Genomic DNA, 18,610 nt, shown 5'->3' with positions numbered 1-18,610 from the left:
TTGTTACTGCCTTCAGTGATATATCCTTTAAAGTGCAAGCAAGCATCTTGTCCTGAGGAATTATCATATTTCCATAAATCTAAAGACTCATTATTTAAAGACACCTTGCTCAGAAAATAAGGAGACATAAGCTGAAAAGACAAATTCTAATTTCAGATATACTAATATTTGGAGGAAAGTGTGTATCTAAGGACCAAGGAAATATGGTACTTCAACCCTGGAGCTCTAGAACTTAGCCTGGTGCCTATTACATAGTAGATATTCCTACTTGTTTCATTATTACTTTTGTGTCATTAATATTATTGATATTAATTAAATATTAATTGATGGCAAATAAACACTATAATTTCAAACTGATATGCACAGTCTTTGGTTCTCAGTTTATCCTGCCCCATCTTTAAAAACCATATAGTTTTTAATTTAGTGTCTTCAGTTTCTTTACTTTTCTGTCGTGTAAGTTCCTTCCTCCAAGCTTTTTTATTCCCCCTTTTGTTTTAGGTTATCTTTGTCTTCCAGATTGGAGTTAACGCTCTGCCTTTCCTTCTGTCCTCTTAGTTCTGAAATCGTATATTTGATTATCATCATTTGGCACTTCATATTGCTTATTAAGATGAAGCCAGATAAACACCAACCATTATCTTAACAGGTGGTACTAAAATTTTACTTACTCAGAGTAACTGCACGTGTTTAAGAAAATATCCCCACAATTGTGAAAAGAGAGGCTCCTAAGCAGAGTCTGAAAGAAAGGCCAAAAAAAAAGGCGGGGGGGGAGCGGATGCCCTGCATAGAAAAACAGTAGTAATAAGAACTTGATTTTTTTTTTTTTTTTTTTTACCTTTGAGAAAGAAGTACAGGAGGAGTAACTTCACCAAGAGGCTAGAAGACAGAGACTGAAGCGAAGTTGACAGAAATGGCCAAAGGACTTTAAGCACTGATAAATCTACTATTTGCTTATTTTTTTCTAGCATCATGGTTACCTTAACCCACTGGCATACTCCGCAGCATTTTATAACGATCACATAGGTACAGTAACTGGGTTATCTAGTTGGAAAAGAGACAACATATGTAAAACCCCAAGATAGTCCATAGGTTGACATAGTACAAAAAAAAGAAGCTCGAGGAACCAGCAACCAGGAAAGCCATCCCACTCTTACTCCTCATGCTGCCATGGATATGAATTAAACCTGTTTCCTTTGTAGGGTCATCATTAGCAGAAATCTTGGCTTTTTATTTTATTTTATTTTTTTACTTCCTGCTTTGCCAACAGGGTATGAAGCTAATAGTACACAGTTAAAAAAAAAATCTGTTTGAACTATTTGGCCATTTTCATTAATGCAGAAAGAAAATTCAGATGCACAGAATGGCTGAGGTTCAGTTCAGTTTTAGAAATCTGCTCTCAGTCACTAGAGATGTATCTCTCAGGTACCTTATTTCCCAATATATAATTAAACCTTTGCTCACAATTAATATTTCTTGTCACTTGTCAGTGGAAACTAGAAGGATACCTATAAGAGACAGAATAAGAATACAGTGAATAATGGCTTTAGTGATTTATACGGGCAGAAAAAAACATTTACCTTGAGAAAAATCCAGATGGGTGTTTTTGTTTAACACTTACTCATATGTCATTTAACATAGTTCAATATCATTTTTCACTAGCTTGATACCATCTAGCCTCTAGTTACTTTTTTCTTTTGAAGGTACCATGTGAGTGTTTTTTTACTGAGTTTCTCTACGGAGCAGTTTATAAGAAAAGCTATAAGATTAATGAATATGAACTTCCTCCAGTGATACGAGTAGATAGAAACTGTGGGAAACAGATCTGTAAAGAATGCAGTACTGGCTAATCTAGGCTGAACTTCCAATGCTTACAGCTAGGAGAATTCAAGGGACACTTAGTAAATCTGTTGGAGCGATTTAGGCTAAAGTTCCATAATTGCTCAATAATAATATTCATCATCTGCTATTTGGAAAGCACACAATTAGGCACTGTGGAAAGCAAATATGAAGAAAACACAGCCTTATATTTAGAGATTGTATCATCTAGGGTCAAAATCTGGTTTATAATCTGGGCATTAAGTTAACAACGTCAGAAAGTGCCCTAAATCACACTACCAAATTCTAGGATTTGGAGGAAGACATGTCATTTTCTGTGGCTTGATCTGGGGACATAACATTTGAACTAGACGCTGGGGTTGGGTTGGATTTAACAGGTCAGCACAGGGAAGACGAGAAAGTGGAGAGAGAAATCCTAGGTAGAATGAATGACATGTGTCTGCCTCCAAAAATCTCTCTTCAATTTGCCTCTGAGCATCACTACCCTTGTACTTACCAGGTGTCCATTGTACTTAACAACTGTCCTTAGTAATTGTACTTAGTGATTGTGCTTAACACTTACTCTTGTTACTTCCTGCTTGCCCTTATGGCAACTGCCTCCTTAGTAGTTCTTCTTCCTTTGCTAATATATTCTCTGAAAGCATCGTCGCATATGCTACTCGGCTACAAAAAAACACGAAATGTTTCTGATTGCATACCTAAAAAATAAAGTTCACATCCAAGGCCCTTCATATGTGGCCCAGTCCTACCAGTGGTGATTTCTGCACCCTCTGGGGGACATTTAACAACGAGTGGAGACATTTTAGGCTGTCACCATTCAGGGGATGGTGTTCCTAGTGGCTCAAGGATGCCACTAAATATCCTATAAGGCATGGGACTGCCCTCCACGACAAAGAATTGCCTCACCCAAACCACCAATTGCATTGAGATAGGAAAAACCCTAGTTCATACAACACCTAATTCGATTGTGTAATTATAATAACAAGTGCAATAGAATTGAGAAAAGAGACGACTGACTCAATAAATGTAGCGCTCAACCAGCAGCTACAGGATTCTGTGGGTGAAGAGGAGAGTAATTGCTTAGCATGAGCACTTAGTGTGTGTTCCTGCACATCACCCAGTGTTTACACAGGAAATGCAATGCAATGCATTGTTTAATCTCCAGTGTTGTTTTAGCGGATGGTAAGGAAGGAAGCTTTTATTGAACAAGCTATGTACCTTGGCATTGCTGGACTCTCGCATCCATTCTTACCTAGGCCTGGAATTCCCTTTCTTGCTCTCTGCGAACCCACTTCTCTTTCAAGTCCCACAAAACTATCACATTCCAGGGAAAACTTTCCCTAATTTTCCACATAGTCAGTTGGTCTAGCAAGTTCCTCAGACCTCACTTACAACATGCTTCACACAGAATTGTACTCATTTACAGTGCATGGCTCTTCTGCGTAGAAGTACTGTGATACTAATCACAGTAGTGGCACATCAAAAAGAAAGCAACACATGTTGCTTTACTGAATGGATGAGGAAGGATGAAAAAATTACATTTGCTAGAAACAGGGAATAGTCACCTTTGGATGGGAAAGCAGGCATCCATGGAAGAATGGCGAAAGCTCAGACTGCAGAGACACATGGGGCTTTGTGTGCAGTGTGCTTTGAAGGCCTGGGACTAGTGGTTTCTTTGGGAGTATTTGGAGTAACTAGAATGGGTTTCTCATCAAGGGGTGACACGAAGTGGCACTGTAGAAATCTAATCTGGTGGAGCTATTAGAAAGTATTTGGTAATTACGAAGCATTTGATCATTGGATCATAATGTACACCAGGCTTACGTAAGTATTGTGGTTTTAATGCCTGTGATGAGAGCCTGTGAATCTTAATCTGGGGTCACTCCCAAGCCTAGAAGAGTAAGAGTAAGGCAAAACAGCACTGTAATCCCACTACCTGTCTCGGGGGACCTGTGTATTCCACTGAAGAATGGGAGTGGATCCAATTGCAGAAACCATGACAGGGTTTCGAGCTGCCCAAAGTCTGAGATGCACTGGGGGGGGCGGGGGGAGAAGTACCCTCCTGGTTGCTATGCTTTCTTGGTATCATCGTTGGTGGGCCCTACTGTTGGTATCTAGGCCACCATAGAAGAATCTGGTGACTCTTATTTCTGTCCACTCATCTTTTCCATCTTTCTTTTTATAGCCACAGCATTTCCTTTCCTTGGGGGAATTCTGGTCCTGTTCACCCAGTTCTGGTATGCGTATCAATTATTGCACACCTACCCTCTACTTTTACAGGTGCATCTGAATACAGGGCTCAGACGGCACCAATCAGCTTGCCACATCCCCCTGGACAGTTGTGCATCTCCCAGGGTTGTGCATAAACAACCAAACCAGGCCAATCAGAGTTCTTCCCCAGAGCTGGAAGTTGGAGTTGGAGAGGAATTGCTTTCTTCTGCTTAGTAAACTCTAAGGATATGGACCTGGATTGTCAGTGGCCATCCTCTCTGATGTGTGGAGACTCCTTTCATGGAGTTGAAAATAAAGGAGCCAATGTAAAGAGAAGCAGGGACCAACAGCAATAAGAACTGGATGGAGACAAATATAATTGTGGCACTAAGGTCCCCGGTCCAGTCTCTGAGCAATTGGTCTCTGTGGCTTTTCTTCCAAGGTCATGACCTATCTCAGTATGCTTCCTAACTAGAGGACTCAACCCACTTCCCTTCTTGTGTAAGTTAATTTTTGTTGGGTTGTGGTCATACATAACCAAAGGAAATGTGACTACTAGTTACCCCTTAACCTGAGGGTGTAGTAACACAGGGAACAGGTGTCAGCAGCAGGCTGGCATCTGAAATACCGGCTCTTGCTGTCATGTACAATTTTCCTCCTTCTTGATCAGGGATACAAAATAGGGATATCCCACCTTGATTCTCTACCCAATTCTTCTCAAAATCCAAAAAAATTATTAAAAATAGAAACACAAAGGCTTCAGTTCCAACAGCAAAAGAACTTAAAACATTTAAAATATGAAGAACTCTGTTCTTCGTCTGGATCACCTCAGCAGTGATTCCAGGTGTTCCCTTCTAGCAAAGTGAGCCTGTCAGGATGTGGTTCCTCTTAGTTGGAGACTCGGAGAGCACACAGACAGGGTTTCTCCATCTCTTCCTGCTCCCCAAATAGGTGACAATGGTTAAAAAAAAAAAAAAGAAAGAAAGAAAGGAATGCAGCAACTGACACACTGATTTGGAGATGCAGTGGGGCCGGCAGCCCTGGGGCATAGAAGTCCTGAAAGTCCTGAGTGAACACGGTGAGTAGCAGAAGCCTTCCTTAATCCCAGGGTTGTGACCCTGTTCTCTGGAGGAATCATTGGGCCTGTAAGTCTTTGCAGGTTGTGTCCATCTCTCTTTATTCTTCAGTGGATCTGAAGTGGGTCTTGGGGGGCGTATTGCCTCCTTGGGGGCTGTAATATTAGTTTCACAACCTATTTTCATCAAGGAGGTTTAGAGGTTCAAGATGTGTTTTAACTCAAATGCTTTTCTTGTCAAAATTCTTCCTTTCCCCTCCCCCCTTTCCCCTTCCCCTTTCCCCTTCCTTCTTCTCCCTTCCCCTTCCCTTTTCTTTCTTTCTCTTTCTTTTCTTTCTCTTTCTCTTCTTTCTCTCTTTCTTTCTTTCTTTCTTCTTCTTCTTCTTCTTTCTTCTTCTTTCTTCTTTCTTCTTCTTCTTCCTTCCTCTCTCTCTCTCTCTCTCTCTCTCTCTCTCTGAGTTGCTTTATTTCTATGCTTCTTTATGCCTATGCTTTGCTTTCTCCAGAGTGTCTCAGAGCTACTGAATGTAAATGGGAAGATACCTTTAATCTGGCTTTGCCTTGGAGCACTTTAATCACCTCCGGGTTTTTATTCAGTATTTTTCACTCAGAGCTTCTCTCTCTCTCTCTCTTTTTTTTTTTTTTTTTTTTTTTTTTTGTCCTGTTTTCTTACTTTTGAGGTGTACAAGAAGTACACCTTTCCAATCTGGAAAGTACAGACTTTCCAATCTGGAAGGCTCTGAATTTCTGGTCTTTCTCTATAATTCCCTTCCAGTCTGCTTTCCAATGGTCAATTCTTTCTGAATTCATTTATTTTGTGCAAAATCTTACTAAATGCAGTAAAAAGCCACTAATGTATAATTCTGAATCTCTATTTTCCACCATATTACTCTGAAACCTCTGGCTAAATATCCATGTAAGCTGACTCCCCAGTCACTGCATGTGATAGACTAAATATTTTACCACCATCAAACACATGTCATTATCTCTTCAACATCTGATATCAATTCCTTGCTGTTTATTACTCACTAAGCATACTTAAGCATTTTTTATTTTTGTTATCCCACAGTAGGTATTATTTTCCTTATTGGGAGAATTAGTGCTACCTGCCAACAGACAGTCTGTAATCACCACGCTTTTACAACCAAGAGTTAATCTTATTCACATTTTATGTCCAGAAAGAGTTGGCGACCAGGGATGAAGGAAATTCTCCTTTGCATAGTCACTCAAGGAGCCAGGCTAGTGAAGAGTGTACCATTTTGTACCTACATCATCTGAAACACTATATTTTTGAGGTTTCTCTGACCCAGGAAGAGAAGAATGGAGTGGCACACTAATTCTTAACTCCTCAGGCCCAGAAGTTATACATTTTAAAGAATTTTCAATCTCTCTTTCTGAAATTTTCTCAAGGATTTTAAACAGAAAGTCTTTATTGATAGTTATTTCTACAGAGCTAAACGTTGCTAGGTTTTGTTTTGTTGTTGTTGTTGTTGTTGTTGTTTTGAGACTCTCAAGGAGGTCCCATACCCAGTGTGGAGTCCTACTTGGGGCTCAATCTCATGACTCTGAGATCATGACCTGAACTAAAATCAGGAGCTGGATGCTTAACCAACTGAGCCACCCAAGCACCCCAACGTTGCTGTTCTGAATTTCATACATTTAAGGTAGATAGGCCAGATCTCTTTCACTGACCCCCTCAAATTTACCGTCTACTTGTCTGAGCCTTGCTTTCTGCCCAGACAGTCTGAATTATGCAGACCACATCACTGGGTGGCCCGGGCTCCTGGTTTCTGTCTGCGTTTGCCAGTGGGAGACTCTGGAGGTAGATTGGATGGAGGAAAGGGAGTGAGGCTCTGGCACTCACTGCCAAGATTTTCTCTTGCTGGCCATATCTCTCCAACAGAATTATTGATTCTCTCATGGCAGCAAGCGTGACTCTTTCTCTGGGTTCCTGTACTGGTCCCCTTTCCCTCTTAATACCTTCGGGATCAGACTATCACTAACTCTTGGATGTACAATTACAATAATCCACATATCTCTGCAAATGTCTCCTTGTAAATAAACTGTCATGAAATTATTCTATTTTGACTCTACCATCTGTTTCCTCTTGGGAACTAAGTAATTCAGTGGATGTCTCTGTTTGAATCTGTTCTCCATGATACTACTTTCTCTTTTATTTGTGCTATTATTGTTGGCACTTTATCTGTGTATGATGTCTGCTATTCATGCCGTTTCTGTGTATTTCTATTTAGTATTGTGTGCCTCTGAACTGCCTTTATATTCTCTCCCTAATGAGGGCTGTGATTCTCAGATCTGAAGTGTGTTTCTTTTTTATTCTTTTATTTTGAAATAATTAAAAAAGTTGGAAGAATAGTTTGGAGAGCTTTTTCATTTTGAACCATTTGAGTAAGTGGTTGATAAGATGTCCTATCGCCTCCAAATATTTTGGTATAAACTCCAAATACTTCAGTGTGTATTTTCCACGAATAAATATAATTTTCTATAAAACCATAGTAACACCATTGAAGTCAGGAAAGTAATGTTTACACATGCTACTATCCAAATCACAGATGCCATTCAAGTTTTACCAATTGTCCCAATAATGTTCCTTTTAATCAAAAGAATTTAATCCAAGGGACAGCTGGGTGGCTTAGTGGTTGAGCATCTGTCTTTGGTTCAGGGTGTGATCCCAGGGTCCTGGGATCAAGTCCCATGTCAGGCTCCCTGCGTGGAGCCTGCTTTTCCCTCTGCCTATATCTCTGCCTCTTTCTCTCTTTACGTCTCTCATGAATAAATAAATAAAATCTAAAAAAAAAAAAAAAAAAAAAAAAAGAATTTAATCCAAGATAACATGTTGCACTAGCTGTCATAAATCAGAAACTTTTCCTTGTTTTTCTTTTTTACTTTTATGACTTTGACAATTTCATATAGTTTATAAAATGTCTCTGAATTTGGGTTTACCTAGTATTCTTTATGATTAGATTCGAGTTGTGCTTCTCCTAGTGCTGGAATACCATAGTAGTGATTTTGTGTTATTTCATCCAATTAGGTGGTACATGTTTTCAATTTGTCACCTTACTGGTGATGTTAATTTTAATAATTTGTTTAAGTGGTGTCTGCCAGATTTCTCCACTGAAAAGTCTTTTCTTCTTTGCAATTAATAAGCATTTTTAGTTGAGACTGCATAAACCTTCCATTTCTTGTCAAACTTGTGCTCATTAATTTTAGCATCTATTATTAGATGCTGAATTATTACAATGATAGTTGCCAAAAGCTTGTTTTCTAATTTCACTGTTCCTCCTGTGTTTCCTAGTTGGCATTCTACTGTAAAGAATTTATAATTTAATTTTTTTAATTTAATTTTTAACATATATTTATAGCATATGAATTTATGCATTCCTCTTCTATTCAATGGGCTATTATATTTTACTGACATTATTTATTCATTCTGATGCTCAGATTGTCCTAGATTTGCCAGTGGGAGCTCTTTCAAGATAGCTTCCATAATTGTTAAACCATTTCCTTGCTATATTGAATAAAATATTTAGGCTCACCTTTGATTATCCCTGCTTTAGCTCTGAAGTCAGTTATTTCTGCAAGGAGATCTCATTCCTTTTAGCAGAGAATTGCATTTAGGAACCCAGATGTGGGCATTTGGAATGCTCTTTGGTTCTGAAGTGTCACTGTACCCAGACCCTGTCAATGGATAGAACTGGGAAATATATTTAAGTATGTAATCTCTACACATACATAGATTCACAAGTCTATTCGCTATTCATTGCTCCATAACAAGCTCAGCTCCATAACAGTGGACATTTGGTACTTCACAGTTTGGTCCAGAATTCAGAAGCAAATTAGCTGGGGGCTTCTGGCGAATGCCTCTCATGAGGTTGTCATCAAGATGCTGGCCAGGACTACAGCTTTCTTACAGCATGACTGGGGCTGGAGGATCCACTTTCAAGGTGGCTCATTGACAGTTCTGGTAAGCCAGGACTGGTTGTTGGCAGAAGGCCTCATTTTCTCATGTCACTGATTTCTCCACAGGGCTGCTGAGTGTAGCTGGCCTTTCCCAGAGCGTGGAGGCCAGACTGTCTTTTATGCCTTAGCCTCAAAAGCCTGCCTCTTTCATTTCTACAGTATCCTGTTGCTTACACAGGTCAACCCTGTTCGGTATGGAAGTGGGCCACAAAAGGTCTGAATACCAGGAGGCAAGAAGTTGGGGGCCACTTTAGAGCCTGGCTACTGCAGTATCTATAGTGATTATTTCAGTATCTCTATTTTTATGTCTATCCATCCATTTGTCTTCACCTATCTATCAGAAACTATGTGTTTATACCCATAATTTCAATTTCAATCAACACCACAAGATTCATTTTAGTTTTTGCACTTTCTGTGACAGGGAGAATGCTGACTCCCATCATTCTCATATATTCCCAATATATTTACTTATTTCCTCAATCCTCCTTGTATGTAACCCATCCCTTGGTCCCATACCCAGCTACTTCCATGCCCTGTGGAAATGTTCCCCTCACCAAACATCGGGGCTCTTATCAGATGCTAGGCCACTGCACCCCCTTCCTACCCACCCCACATGACCTACTCACTCCCTGAGACCCCACCTAATGGTTTTTGAACTGAGTCATTCAGGAAGTTATTCCATACTATTCAGGAAGGAAGCGAAGTAGGTATGATTCTGGTTGTTGTTGTGAACTGTATTGTGGCAGCAGAAAGAATTTATAATAGATTTGAGCTACAGAAACAAACCTCTAGACTTAGTCTAAACTGAAAAAGTTTCTCCACGTGGATACAGAGATCCGAGAACTGTCACATCTCCCATGCATCTGGGTCTGGCCTCCTTCCTTTATGAACAGCTGCTTGTTTAAACTGTCAAGGACACTGTTACATAGGCCACATATTTATTCTTTTATCCTCTCCCTTTTCTTGCTTCCTCTTTTCCTTCTTTTTTTTTTTCTCTTCTGCTTCCATTCCCTTCTCATTTTCCTTCACTCCCCATAGCGTTCATCCTCTCCCATTTTTTTTTTTAAGGTTGTCTTTGCTTTGAGCTGATCACAATGTCTATTGGCACGAAGACATTGTTTTCCTCAGAGCAGCCTGAAGGTTATTAATTGGCTGGTGTTAAACAAACAAAGCTCCATTCATGCTTCATTTTTTTTTTTAAAAAAATGAGTATATTTGGGACACCTGGGTGGCCCAGTTGACTAAGCATCTGCCTTCCGCTCAAGTCATGATCCCAGGGGTCCTGCATAGCGGTCCCTGCTTCCTTGCTCAGCAGGGAGTCTGCTTCTCTCTCTTTTCGCCCCCCCACCCCTCCCTGCTCGCATTCTCAAGCACACTCTCTCAAATAAATAAATAAAATCTTTTAAAAAAATGAATATATTAGAATGTTCACACTCTAGCCCTCTGTCTCAAGTGAGCATGCTTACTTTGAAGTCATGGCAACAGAATTTCCAAAAAGTTACCATTATTCCAATATTTCTTCTGAAGAGCTTCATGCTTACTTTGAAGTCATGGCAACAGAATTTCCAAAAAGTTACCATTATTCCAATATTTCTTCTGAAGAGCTTCTTGCTAACCCGAGGACTCCAGTTTCTGTATAAGAAATAGGTTAGAGACAAGGCAAGGATTTCTTACATACGATTAACAATTATCCTAACAATTTACCTTCTTTAAATTACATGCTGATGAATCACAGAAGACATCTTTCCTGCTCTGGTTCTTTCATTTTCCCAGAAAGTCAGGGTGATTAACTCGATGAGACATTTCCTGAAAGTTATGAAACAGAGGTTCCAGACACATCAGAGGCATCAGAGGTAATGAAATTATGGCTGAGCAAGCTGCTAAACCATTACACCCTTTAACAAAAAGAGGGATAATGGATTTTTTAAAAAATATATCTGGAATTGGAGGTTGGATTTGGTTAAATCATCCACAGAATTACACGAAAACCAAACCGGGGGGCTTCAAATAGGAGTTTTTTTCTCTACTCACAGAAGCATATCAGCATCTTTGTTATGCCCTGTCTGTGGAAAGCTACATGGGGAGGGAGATAACACGCACATGTCAGAGCCAGGGGACTGACACCTCTGAGCTCAACAATTTTTACACCTCACTTGAGAATCAAATGTGGAGAAGGTCAGAGAAAGGCCTACCTACCGAGTGTGCACATGGGAATGCATGCTCATTAGGGAGGCTCAGTAGGGCGCCAGGGAATATTTAGTGCACTTCGTGGGCTCCAAGGTTATCACTACCCAAGGCTAATCAGTCATGTCAGTTTTGTGCTGTGAAGAATTTACCACAGCTTGTAAAATGGCCTGCATTTTTTGAAATAAGGTCAATGCCAAATTTTATCTAAAGTAACTCTCTAGAAATATCATTCCAGCAACTTAAGAAATGGATGAAATAAACAGCTGTAGAAGATAAAAATTCTTAAATGTGATGGTTGACACTTTAGAGGAATACAGAAAATTCCTAGATAAGATAGTATGACATTAGCCACACTACAGAATAGAGAGTTTCCAAATACCACTTTTATCTTATGCTTCTGTTGAACTATGCTAAGATTTCCTGAAATGAATCTAAAACTGGCTTTTTATCACTGTTCCTTTCGATTTTAAAAAGATAACAAAATAGCAACATTTCTCTGATGTGAATATTGACAATAAAAGCTCTTTGTCTTCATCCTAACTCCAGTTTTTCTGGATGCATTTAGTGTTTCTCTTTAAGATGAAAAAAATAAAACGGGGCATTAATGTAAGGAAAATGCATGAGGACAGAATGAGGTATGATCTCACTCTGGGGAAGGAAGGATTGGAAAGCAATATAAATCCCAGTGGTTCTTTTCCAGGAGTCATCATGGAAAAATTAAAAAAAACAAAAATGAAAACTGTGGTTTTACTGAACTCTTAACAATTCAGTCTTTCTCTCTTTCCTTGAGTGTGTCTTTCATTTGTCTTTATATGATCACTAAAAGGAACAAGGTTCATGGAGTTTCCAAAGAAGATTTGTAAATGATTAACAAAAGTGTATATATATATATATATATATATATATATATATATATATATATACACACACACATACACACACAATTTTCTGTTTATAAAAGGCATCTTTCCTCTCAGTGGGGGAAAATTCCATATGAACAAAATCATTAGAATTTCTTAACCTTGGCCTAAAGTCTGTCATTGTTTTTCAAAATATGCAAACAACATTTTCTATTTCCTACTGCAATTTGTGTGTGTGTGTGTATGTGTCACAAAATACTACCGGCCATTATAGTACAAATTTATCATCTTGTCCCTCTAGCACGGTTACTCCTTCTTCTCATAACACCACCTTCATCTCCTTTCAGATTGAATCCTTTTCCCACGTGCAGTTCACGTGCTATGGGGGAGGCTGGCTCTGCCTCTCATTGGCCGAGTGACTTAGGCCTGACCAATCAGCGCGCTGCATCCCTTTGGCACCAGTGATTGGCTCCTGCATTGTCATGTGACCCAATTTAGGTCCGTGAGAACCAATTCCAGGGCTTAGGTGCACTTATCAGTAATAAGTAACTTTTTCTGGGGTTCTTAGCTGTAGATTAGGGAGGCCTGCAGATGCTGGGAACTACCACACAGGAACAACCAGCCTGAGAAGAGAAGCAACACAGAAGAAAGTGCTGAGAGGCGGAAATGGACATATTTCACACCTTTGTACAAGTTTAAAAATGAAGTTACTTTTTTAGATCAAATTTCTGGTAAAAAAAAAAAAAAAAAGAAAAGAAAAGAAAACAGAGGGCAGATGCAGGCTATAGAGGGAGTCAGTATTGATTGTTAAGCAATGAGTAGCCCATCAGTCCTGAAGTTTAAACGCTTGTTTGCTTTCATTTATCCCTGTTTTTAAAATTATGTAACCAAAATATTTTGTGATCATCTTGTGCCAGCCACTGCTTAAACCACTTCACCAATAACTCACTTAATCCTCATAACAAACTAACGGTGTAGAAATTATTGACATCCTCATTTTTAGCATGAAGGAAAATGGAGAGGTTATATAATTTGTCCAAGGTCACACAGAGAGCAGGGAGCAGACCAGACCTGGGAACTGAACCCTGTCAGCCTGACTTCTATTCTAGTGTAACCATTACTCATACTGCTTTTTCAGAACAGTGCCCTACCCTGTCCAAGCACATACACAAACACAAAGAATGTATCCTGTGCATTTTATGAAGAAAACTGACCCAGAGGGATAGTGTCACATACCTTGTAAGTAAAAAAAGTGAGTCTGAGAGGCAATGTGGTGTTCTGATTAAAAGGGTGGACTCTGCATTCAGACAGCCTGGATTTGAATTCCAGTTACACTAACTCCAGCTGTGTGGGTAAATTACTTTACCTCTGTATGTCTTTGTTTTCCCATTTATAAAAGGGAGCCAATAGCCATACTTACCTTTCTGGGCTGTTATGAGGATTAAAGTTACTGTGCCTGACTAGCATTTAGCAGAGTATACTAATTTAACTATAATTATTAATAAATCTCATCTTTTTTGTTATACCTTTCTATGCATGATGTTGTTTTCTCTCTTTTCCACTTATATTCTTCCTCTTAATACATCTGGCTATTCTACTCTCATTTAAAATAGTGCTTTAATTACTTTCTTACAAGTCCATTCTTTTAGTTAAGTCCAATATTTTAATAATCTCTGAACTTGTTTTAATTATTTCTTCCAGTTCTAAGAGACTTTTCTTTTGGTACAATGAGAAAAAGGGTGAGATACAGAAAAAGTCAAGTCCCGGGCCCTACCTTTGGCCTCTGTCTTTAGAGAACCAACAAAGTACTACATATTTCCTGTTCCTGTAAAAGTTGAGTTAGAGGTGTCACTTTTTAAGCCCTTCAAAGAGTTTTCTTTGGAGAGGAACTATCAGGTATTTGTTAGAGAGTTGCCCCCGGCCACCATGATTCTGTACAGAAAGCCAGTGCACACATTAACTTGATTTTCAAGGGTAAAAGTCAAGAATCAATTAATAGGTGAATTTTAAAATTTTGCTACTCTGTTTGAATGACTGTTAAGAACATGTTTAAATACATAGTGATAGGATACTATTAGAAAATCTGTACTAAGCAGTATCAATTGTGGTTGTTTAGTTCCTAAGCTAGGTGGGTCATGGGCAGCCACCATTAAGTGCTTCCGAATATTTCTCAACTTGGCCCAGTGACAGATGCTTTGCGCTCACAGAAAAGGGCAGAAGAGCTTTTCCCTCCTCTACACCTGGAGAAAAGCCCTGATCTACTCCAGGAAGAAGCATTATGGCAACTAGAGGCAAGCAAATTACTATTGTACTACATTCATCTTTCGTTTCTTTTTCTTTTCTTTTCTATCCTTCTTTTTTTTCCCCCATCCATCTTTCTGCTCTTATGACTTCCTACATTAATCATCCATGGAGATAAATTTAAATGTAATCATCATATTTTACCATAATTGCTTACAAACTCAATAGTTTAGTTCTCCTGGACTTTATTTAAATCGAGATAATGGCAAAGGCTTACCTAACTAAAAATTTCCAGTCTAACATTTTTGTGAACCAGTTAGATTTTAAAGCTAAAGCAGAAAATGGATCTAATATTCTTATATTCTTAAAAATCAAATTTAATCTCTTACATTTTCTCATGTGGTAAAGAAACATTAAAAGAAAATATTTTCACTTGTCTGTTTCATCTTCATAACAAGAAATGTTCTTAAACAAACATCACCCTTTCCTCTGAGGAATTCTCCACTTGGCCACTGCTGGTGGTATGCTGTGGTATTAAATGTACAAACATGAACTCATGCTTGCAATGTTAATGTGAACCTTTGAGGAAGATTAAGCAGTTTTTCCAAATAACTGGTTTAAGGTTTAAAGCATCGAGAAAGATAAAATAGAAGCATTCCCCTGCTTCATCTTGGCATTGTCTTTGAAACCATGAGTCATCCTCCTCTTAGCAAGTAAAAAATGCTCTTAAAACAGCTCATTAGTCAATGATTCAGAAAGAATTTTGAAAAACTGATGACAATGTTGTCCATTCTTTTGCAAAGGCAATAAATTTATCTCACTTTCCCAGGTCTAGAGGACTTTTCTAAGTCTTTGCCTTACTGTTTGTGGGCAGTAAACTGGTGTAGGTTGCTTTTTCATTGGGATGTTGGCTTAGAGGTGAGTTCCTAGTGGTCAGTGAGATCCAAAACACTTGAATCTATAGATTCCTTGATGAATTGAGTCCTTGGTAAGTTAAAATAAAGAACTCCCTTAACAGTGATTTGCTTTAGCACATTAGATTGTTTGACTTTATGGGAAATAAGATGAAGCAAGAGCTTGAGATGAAAACCTTCAATAAAAGATAATAATATGTTGACTGACCTATTGTTTAAACCAAAAAGAATTAAATGCACAAGGAACATTCTCCAGAATAGATCACACAGTGGGTCACAAACCAGCTCTCAACAAATACAAAAAGATTGAAATCATAGCGTGTTTTAAGAATGCAACACTATGAAATTTGAAGTAAACTGCAAGAAAAAATGTGGAAAGACCTCAAATACGTGGAGGTTAAAGGATATCTTACTAAAAAAATAAAAATAAATAAATAAAAATAAAGGACATCGTACTAAAAAAATAAACAGGTTAACCAGGAAATTAAAGAAGAAACAAAAGATACCAGGAAGCAAATGAAAGTAAAAACACAACAGCTTAAAACTTTTGGGATGCAGCCAAGGCAGTCCTAAGAGGAAAGTATATTGCAATACAGGCCTATGTCAAGAAGCAAGAAAAATTTTAGCTACACAACCCAACCTTATATCTAAAGGAGCCAGAAAAGGATAGAAAATAAAGACTAAAGTCAGCAGAAAAAAGGGAAATAATAAAGATTAGAGCAGATATAAACAATATAGAAACAAAAAAACCTCAGTAGAATGGATTAACTAAACTAAGAGTTGTTTTTTTAAAAGAATTAATACAATTGATAAACCCCTAGCTAGACTTATGAAAATGAAGAGAAAACAGAGCCAAATAGATAAAATCTGAGTGAAAGAGGAGAAATCACAACCAACACCACAGAAATATAAACAATTATAAGAGAATACTATGAAAAATTATGCCAACAAAGGGGGCAACCTGGAAGAAATGGACAAATTCCTAAAAACTTACAAACTACCAAAACTGAAAAAGGAAGAAAGGGAAAATTTGCATAGACCCATAACCAGCAAAGAATTGAATCAGTCATCAAAAATCTCCCAACAAACAAAAGTCCAGGGCCAGATGGCTTCCTAGGGGAATTTCACTAGACATTTATAGAAGAGTTAATACTCATTCTTCTCAAAGGTTCCAAAAAATAGAAATGGAAGGAAAACTTCCAAACTCGTTCTATAAAGCCAGCATTACCTTGATTCCAAAACCAGACAAAGACCTCGCTAAAAAGGAGAATTACAGGCCAATATCCCTGATGAACATGGACACAAAAATTCTCAATAAAATACTAGCAAATCATATCCAACAGTACATTAAAAGAATTATTCACCATGATCAAGTGGGATTTATTCCTGGGCTTCAGGGATGGTTCAATATTCACAAATCAATCAGCATGATACACCACATTAATAAAAGATAAGAACCATAAGATCCTGTCAATAGAAGCAGAAAAAAATTTGACAAAATGCAGCATCCTTTTTTGATAAAAATCTTCAACAAAGTAGGGATAGAAGGAACATACCTTGACATCATAAAGGCATATACAAAAGACCCCATAGCTAATATCAACCTCAATGGAAAGAAACTGAGAGGCTTTCCCCTATGATCAGGAACATGAAAAAAAAAAAAAAAAAGGAACACGACAGGGATGTCCACTCTCACCATTACTTTTTAATGCAGTCCTGGAAGTCTTACCCTGAGCTATCAGACAACAAAAAGAAATAAAACTGGCAAGGAAGAGATCAAACATTCACTATTTGCAGATGACATACTACTCTATGTAGAAACCTCAAAAGACTCCACTAAAAAATTATAGAACTAATACATGAATTCAGTAAAGCTGCAGGATATAAAATCAATATGCAGAAATCTGCTGCATCTCTATACACCAATAATGAGGCAATAGAAAAAGAAATCAAATAATTGATCCCATTTGCAATTACACCCAAAATAGTAAGTACCTAGGAATGAACCTAATGAAAAAAGTACAAGATCTGTAGTCTGAAAACTGTGAAACACTTATGAAAGAAATTGAAGAGGACACACGATATGGGGAAGCATTCCATGCTCATGGATTGGAAGAACATTGTCATTGTTAAAATGTCTATATGCCCAAAGCAATCTACATATTTAATGTAATCCCTATCAAAATACCAATAGCATTTTTTTAAAGAGCTAGAACAAATAATCTTAAAATATTTATGGAACTACAAAAGACCCCAAACAGCCAAAGCAGTCTTGAAAAAAAAACAAAAAACAAAAAACAAAAACAAAACAAAACAAAACAAAACAGCTGTCTTCAAGCTCTATTACAAAGCTATAGTCATCAAGACAGCATGGTCCTGGCACAAAAACAGACACAGAGATCAATGGAACCCAATCGACAACTCAGATATGGGTCCGCAACTATATGGTCAACTAATCTTCAACAAAGCAGGAAAGAATACCCAATGGAAAAAAGTCTCCTCAACAAATGATGCTGGGAAACCTGGATAGCAGCATGCAGAATGAAACTGGACCACTTTCCTAGAGCAACCTCTTTGACTTCCGCCGTAGCAACTTCATACTAGACACATTGTGTGGGGCAAGGGAAACAAAAGCAAAAATGAACTATTTGGAGTTCATGAAGATAAAAACTTCTGCACCGCAAAAGAAAACAGTCAACAAAACTAAAAGGTAACCTTCACAATGAGAGAAGATATTTGCAAATGACATATCAGATAAAGGGTTTGTATACAAAATCTATAAAGAACTTATAAAACTCAACACCCAAAAACAATCCAGTTAAGAAATGGGCAGAAGACATGAATAGATACTTTTCCAAAGAAGACGTCCAGATGGCCAAGAGACACATGAAAAGATGCTCAACATCTCTCATCATCAGGGAAACACAAATCAAAACCATGATGAGATACCACCTCAGACTTATCAGAATGGCTAAAATTAACAACATATGAAACAATACGTGTTGATGAGGATGAGGAGAAAAGAGAGCCCACTTACGCTGTTGGTGGGGATGCAAACTGGTGCAGTCACTCTGGAGAAAAGTATGGAGGTTCCTCAAGAAGTTAAAAATAGAGCTACCATACAACCCGGCAATTGCACTACTGGGTATTTACCCTAAAGACTAGGTAGTGATCTGAAGGGGCACCTGCACCCCAATATTTATAGCAGCAATGTCCACAAGAGCCAAAGTATGGAGAAAGCCAAAATGTTCAAGGACTGATGGATGAATAAAGAAGATGTGTGTGTGTGTGTGTGTGTGTGTATAAAT

The 18,610-nt window shown here is 38.2% G+C and overlaps 1 long non-coding RNA gene across 2 annotated transcripts; it reads right to left on the bottom strand.

Annotated features, from left to right (window-relative positions):
- Nucleotides 1-891: 891 nt before the first annotated feature.
- LOC144305524 (uncharacterized) lies at nucleotides 892-10,908 on the bottom strand. Of its 2 annotated transcripts, XR_013372526.1 has the most exons (4): nucleotides 10,805-10,908; nucleotides 8,677-8,834; nucleotides 1,462-1,505; nucleotides 892-1,041 (listed from the first exon to the last, which is right to left on the bottom strand). It is a non-coding gene; the product is annotated as an uncharacterized LOC144305524 (long non-coding RNA). The 2 variants fall into 2 exon arrangements; XR_013372525.1 differs by lacking the exon at nucleotides 892-1,041 and having other exon boundaries at nucleotides 1,326-1,505.
- Between the last annotated feature and the right edge of the window lie 7,702 nt (nucleotides 10,909-18,610).

The sequence above is a fragment of the Canis aureus genome, chromosome 35, assembly GCF_053574225.1.
Source record: "Canis aureus isolate CA01 chromosome 35, VMU_Caureus_v.1.0, whole genome shotgun sequence".
NCBI lineage: Eukaryota > Metazoa > Chordata > Mammalia > Carnivora > Canidae > Canis > Canis aureus.
The sequence above is the reverse complement of the archived record's forward strand: the minus strand, read 5'-3'. Positions and strand labels throughout refer to the sequence as shown.